The sequence below is a fragment of the Glycine soja genome, chromosome 9 (assembly GCF_004193775.1).
Source record: "Glycine soja cultivar W05 chromosome 9, ASM419377v2, whole genome shotgun sequence".
Classification (NCBI taxonomy): domain Eukaryota; kingdom Viridiplantae; phylum Streptophyta; class Magnoliopsida; order Fabales; family Fabaceae; genus Glycine; species Glycine soja.
This window is the reverse complement of record NC_041010.1, coordinates 47570597-47576596: the sequence shown is the minus strand read 5'-3', so window position 1 is coordinate 47576596 and position 6000 is coordinate 47570597. Positions and strand designations below refer to the sequence as shown.

Sequence of the window (6000 nt, the reverse complement as noted above, 5' to 3'; positions counted from 1 at the left end):
AATTGTCAATTTTCTCTCACCTTTACCTTTTGTTCGCACAATGCAGAAAAGCAAACAACATTTCTCAATTGGACTAAGTCAAGCAATGGTAATAGGGTTGGGTCCATTCAACAAAAGCTAATAAATTAAAAAATAATTTTATAAAATAATTAAATCCACTTAATTCAAATTAACACATGCAAATATTGACTAGGAAACTATCTACCATGTCACTCACCAACTTAACAGACACTTAGTGGAAGCATAACAAAAGAAACCAAAATTACATTCGTGACTTTAGAAGACTAAAAAAATAACTTTTAATTTAAAAAACTAAAAAAAATAAATTAAATTTAAAAATTAAAAACATATTTAAGCTTAATTTTTCTGACTTAAGTATCAAACTAACAATAGAATTAAGTCAATATAAAATTACCTTTTGAATACAATTTTAAGATTAAATCAAACGTTACTCATTCAAATCCAATTGAATTGATGTCAATTAAATTTCATTTTTCTCACATTAAAAGTACAATTCAACATGTGCCCGTTTCAAAAAATATAAAAATATTTTCCCCTTCGCAATTTGCAACAAGTTGACTCAACCGGAGAAAGAAACGACGGTGTAGCATTTGCGTGCGTCGCTCTGTCCTGTCTCGTTCTTCAGAAGACCAAAACCCTAACGATCTAACTCAACCAAAGTGGTTCTCTTAATCTTATCGTCTTCAATGTTTTCATTTCTCAGTTAAATTTCAAAACCAAAATGGACAATAAATCAGATCAGAAAACCTTTTATGTATGTTTTGCTGTGAATTCTTTCTCTTTGACACACCCCTGACTCCACTGAACACGTTTTGCTTTTGTTTTGTAGGTCCGTACTGCTGCATTTCCACTTGAACAAAACGGTACCGTTTTGTCTTGTTCACATTTCCACTTTCGTTGCATCTACTTGTTTCGGCTTAGTTTATTGTTGTTTAGTTGCTTTAAAGTTTTTATTTTTTATTTTTTTAAAAATAAAATTTATGAAGATGAGAAGCAATTGAGTGCAAAGATCAGACGAGAGAGATGCTGTTGATGAAGAGATTAAGAATAAGGTATTATGAAATTTGCATGACTTAAGAAACTTCAATTTCATTTATGTATGATAGAAGCTTCAATTACAATTAATTATTTCGTGCCAGGATATGCTGCTTTATGATATTTGCATAGCTAAAGAAGTATAAACTTTTTTTCTTTCTTTTTTCTACAATTGATTAACCAAAAAAACTTGACACATTTAGATGTAACAACTTACATGCTTATGCACATTAATGTTTTTTTTTTTAACGAGTACTTGTTAAACAATAAGTGCGTTTTCTAACGAATACCAGATTGTTTGTTGATCAATTGCATCTATGTTTGCGCAGAGAAAATGAGTGATCTCCAAAATGTTATTGTAAGTTATTTTGAACCTGTAAACAGGTTCGGGTATATATAGAAGCTGTTTACACTTACCAGTTATTAGAAATGCAATCTCTAACTACCTAGTTAACCCGATAGGGTCTGTCTAGTAGTGGAGGGTTGGGGTGGTTTGCACAAGGTCCCAGGTTCAAACCTGGTTGCTGCTATTGTACACATAAAAAATGTGTAACAGAAATGACAATAACAGAAGCTGTTAGGAACCTTGGAAAGAGAAATGGAAAATTGATATAAACAAAGGAAATGAATAATTTTATTGGACAACTATAAGAATAGATGAAAGAATTCTCCTCAAGGGTTTCCACTTTCTAATTTTCCTAATCAATCCTTCCTTCTTTGTTTCTCCCTAATTAATCTCCTTATCTTACTGACAATGTCAGAGAAGTGATTATGGAAGATATGATCTAGAGGCTGGCAGTAGGCTTTGGATTCAAATATGCATCTGGAGGGAATCCTTAGGGAAATTAATATTCTAGTTAACTTATACCTTAAGGCACATAAGAGTTTTACAAGCAAGTTGTTATTCCTACAAACTGCAATCCTTATGACTCGAAGATCTTATCCCAAGAGCATGTATTTCTAGTCAAAGGATTAAACCTTGTTAGATATGTAGGTATTGGGTCTATATGCCCAAAGCCCATTTGTGTGTTTTAAATGTATAATCCTTGTATTCTCTTTATTAATAAAAAAAATCCTTTTTCACTAAACAAACATCGTATCTAGAGCCTAATATTTCAGAGGCTTTTTTTCCCCTGGTGACAGCCATTTTTTTTTCTGGCGTGGTCTCCTTTTCTGGTGGACACATCTCCAGCGCATGTTAGTTCTCACTATCAGAACTACCGTGTTCTCCCTCGGGCATTTTAGCTTGATCTCTTTTTCATGGTTGACCCATGGCTGGTTCACAACCTCCAAAGGGTGACCCTTCTATTTCAGCAACTACGCTGCTGTCTCTCTCCACATTGACAAACTAGATGGCAACAACTGTGACTCTTTGGCTTACGACATCAAACTTTGGCTTCGCGGTCAAGATTATCCCAAAAGCTTGATTCTATTGCTGATTCTATCCCAAAAGATTGATGCTAAGTTTGTAACATCCTCAAATCCACTCTTAGTCCTTCTCTGAAACAGATATTCCGTGCTCATGACACTTGTCAAGCTGTGTGGGATGAGGTAAAGAGTCTTTACACCAAGGACTCTCAATGCTTATATGGGATTTGCCAAAACCTCACGAGTGTCATTGCTGCTAGACAATTTGATGGTACAATGGTTGACTATTTAGGCAAAGTCAATGGCCTTCTGTTTGATTTTAATGAACTCTTGCCCTTGACTTCCACTCCTGACGAGGAACTTGAACAACTACAATCCTTCTTCATGTTATTAGCTTTGTATGGACCACTTACTGAGTATTCATTGGTTCCGGATCATATTTTGGGCTCTCCAAATATTCCCACCATCAATTCTGCATGGTCCACATTGCTGCTTGTACTGGCCAAACCATTTGTTGATGTGGATGTGCCTCCACCATATGTTGACTCATCTGCCTTGGTCTCTCTAAGTAGAGATCATGGTTAATGCCGCAAACTAGGAAAATATCATCCCAAATGCGATCATTGCCACAAGCTTGGCCCCACCATTGACATCTGTTTTGCCCTTCATGTTCGACCACCTAGGACAACCCATGTTGCCCAAGCTGCTCAAGCATCTTCCTTTGCACTCACCCTGGCACCTACAATCTATTGACACCTTGAGCCATGCTTGTTGACTTCCTTAAGTGGTATGAGGAGCGTCAGGATTCTAGTTTCACTGCTTCTATTGCAGACACAACGGATATTGGGTCACAAACACAGTCTCAGGGCATTGGTATTGTCAATCCCCTTCCCTTTTTTTTTCAGTTGATAAGGTCTTCTATGTTCCTGTTTCTCCGTTTAATTTGTTATCTATCAGTCGTTTAACATATTCTCTTGACTGTATTGTCTCCTTCACCAAAGATTCTATTTTATTGTAGGACTTAAGTTCAGGTTGGACGATTGGCACCGGATGTGAGTTACATGGGCTTTATCAACTTAACACCTTTGCTCATGCTGGATTTGTGGTGGATTCTCTTCTTTTCATCCATGCTCAGTGGGGTCATCCTAGCCTTGCCAAGCTACAAAAAATGGTGCCAAGTATTTCAAAATTGTCTAGTTTGTCTTGTGAGTCTTTCAGCAACAGGGTCTCTGATTTGATCTAATCTACTTTTGCTGAAAATGTATCAAAGAGCAATATATAGTTATGCAGTCATAGAGACATTGGGTTAAACCTAGATTTTAGCAACATTTAGTTTTCTTACCTCCAATCATGACTGTTTAGTTTGTAGGGAGAGAAAAGGGTGACACAGAGGGAGAGAGAGATAGGGTTGAATACTTTTAGTTAAATTGATTCATCGTACCATACTTAGGTTATGCAGAGCATCTCTATATAAGACTCTTAATAGATTGAGTGGGAACTATTTTCCTAGTGAAAGAGAAGATGGGTGATACTTCCTAAATACTAATTTTTATGAAAGCTTCATGCATTTGACATGCGTTTAACACGTGACACATGAACTGCATGTTATTTTAACACTCCCCCTCAAGTCAAAACCTACGATGCTTTAGCTTGTCACTACATTTTTAGAAGAGAATAATATGGGATCCACTAGACTCGTTTGGAAAGGCAACATTGGGCTGCATTTGAGACCATAAAAGGAGAATTGAATGCTCTGGCAACAGCTAGAGTGTGCTTTAGCTGAGTGTGGGGTATCAACTGGAGATTAACACAGCTGAGAGGCAGCAGATGGAGATTAATGCAGCTGAAAATGCGGCAGCAGCTGGTGATCAACACAACTGGAAAATTTAAACACCCGGAGATTGATGTTGCTGGAGAATTTTGTGAAGTTGCCAAAAAAGTCACTGATAATTGAAGCTCACTTAAAAAGATAGATGAATGTTTGGCTGAAACTTGGTAAGTTGGTATCTTTACTAGAAAGAATTGGGAAGAACTCCCCAGTTTACAGAATACAACATACACTGCAAAACTTTGAGGGTCTGCACATCCCAATGCCAAGAGGCCCTAATTTCCTCTCACAAATGATAACATGTCCTTTCTCTTAAACCTCCGCTCTTAAACCTCCACTCTTATTTATAGGCAACATTGGTGGAGACATAGAAGGAATGAGGTCTAGAAGATGGAAATGGTGGTGGATGGCATTAACATGGACCATTTGGAAGCACAGGAATACTATTATCTTCTCAAATGGTTCATTCAATGCCAATGGAATCATAGATGATGCAATTTTCTTACTATGGACGTGGCTCACAAATTTAGAGAAGGATTTTAATACACATTATTATTACTGGTCTTCCAACATCAGAGCAGGCTTCCTAAATAGAATAGGATAGAATATTAGTGCAGATTTCTGTATAACCTATATGATATTTCAGATTGGCCCAAACTGTGTTGGGACCAAATCTGGAATGATATTTGTATTGTCAGTACCTCTGGTACTCAATTAATATATAATACTATGTTTGCTGATAAAAAAAATAAAATTTATAGGCAACATGTCTTATTTTTTGACTAACTAGCCTAACTAACTAACTAACTAATTAACTAGTTAACTGATTTAGTGTAACCTAATTGGTTATCTAACAGTGAAATTATGCAGGCTTGACTATTTGAACAAGAGCAAGAGAGTAGAGAGAATAAAGCTGCTGGAAATCAAAACAGTTCCATGTTTTAAAAACTTAGTAGCAAAATTGTGACAGAACAGAATAAGTCACACATCCCGGAGGATGGGTTGTGGAGAACATCTATATATAGAGAAAGGGAGAGAGAGATAGGGTAGAATTGCTTAAGGGAAATTGATTGATTGTACAATACTTTGGTTGTGGAGAACTTCTATATATAGACTCTTGATTATTGGAGTATACTTACTTGATACTGTATTTTCTTTTTAGCTAAGTCAGTAAGTCTAACTATAGTTAGTAGTTAGACTGCTGTTAGTTGTTAGTTAGGACAACTGTGTTACAGCTGTCACTAACTAACTCAGGTTAGTTGACAGTTACATAACTGTAACTGTTATATAAACAGAATTGTAAACTGTTTTCAGTTGGGTTGAATTCCTCAATACAATTCTCTTACTCTAAATCTTTTATTGATAGACTGTAAGTTTCCTAGGGAAAGAGTTAATGAGTGCTACTTACTATATTCCACACATTATTCTAACAGTGACAATGAGAGCAAATGAAATTATATGCCAATGAGACTGAACAATGTTGAAAAATGATGGTGACTCAGACTGCGAAAAGAGGGAGTGATAGAACAAATCACTCAAGTTAGAGAAATTTCAGATTTGGGGAAAACAAAACTAGGGAAAAATTATGTGCTAGTGTGAACAACACTGTAGTTAGCTAATAACAAAATTTTACTCTTAATGGTAGTTTATGGTACAACGGCTCTGACTGCTTGAATTTGCCTAATCAAACTTAAATATTGAAATGAAACCACTAAATTATCATGGCAGTTATAACTGCTGTTTATAAT

At 35.9% G+C, this 6000-nt stretch overlaps 1 protein-coding gene across 15 annotated transcripts in view; it reads left to right on the top strand.

Annotated features, from left to right (window-relative positions):
- The first annotated feature begins 529 nt into the window (after positions 1–529).
- The window catches only part of LOC114425359 (nucleolin 1-like), a 28326-nt gene continuing 22855 nt past the window's right edge, over positions 530–6000 (top strand). For 5 of the 15 annotated variants that reach the window (XR_003669217.1, XR_003669218.1, XM_028392267.1 and 2 more), the window contains exons 1-3: positions 530–680; positions 851–884; positions 1008–1073. The gene's annotated coding sequence lies outside the window, so the exon portion shown is untranslated. The other 10 variants (XM_028392259.1, XM_028392257.1, XM_028392258.1 and 7 more) reach the window with 6 other exon arrangements.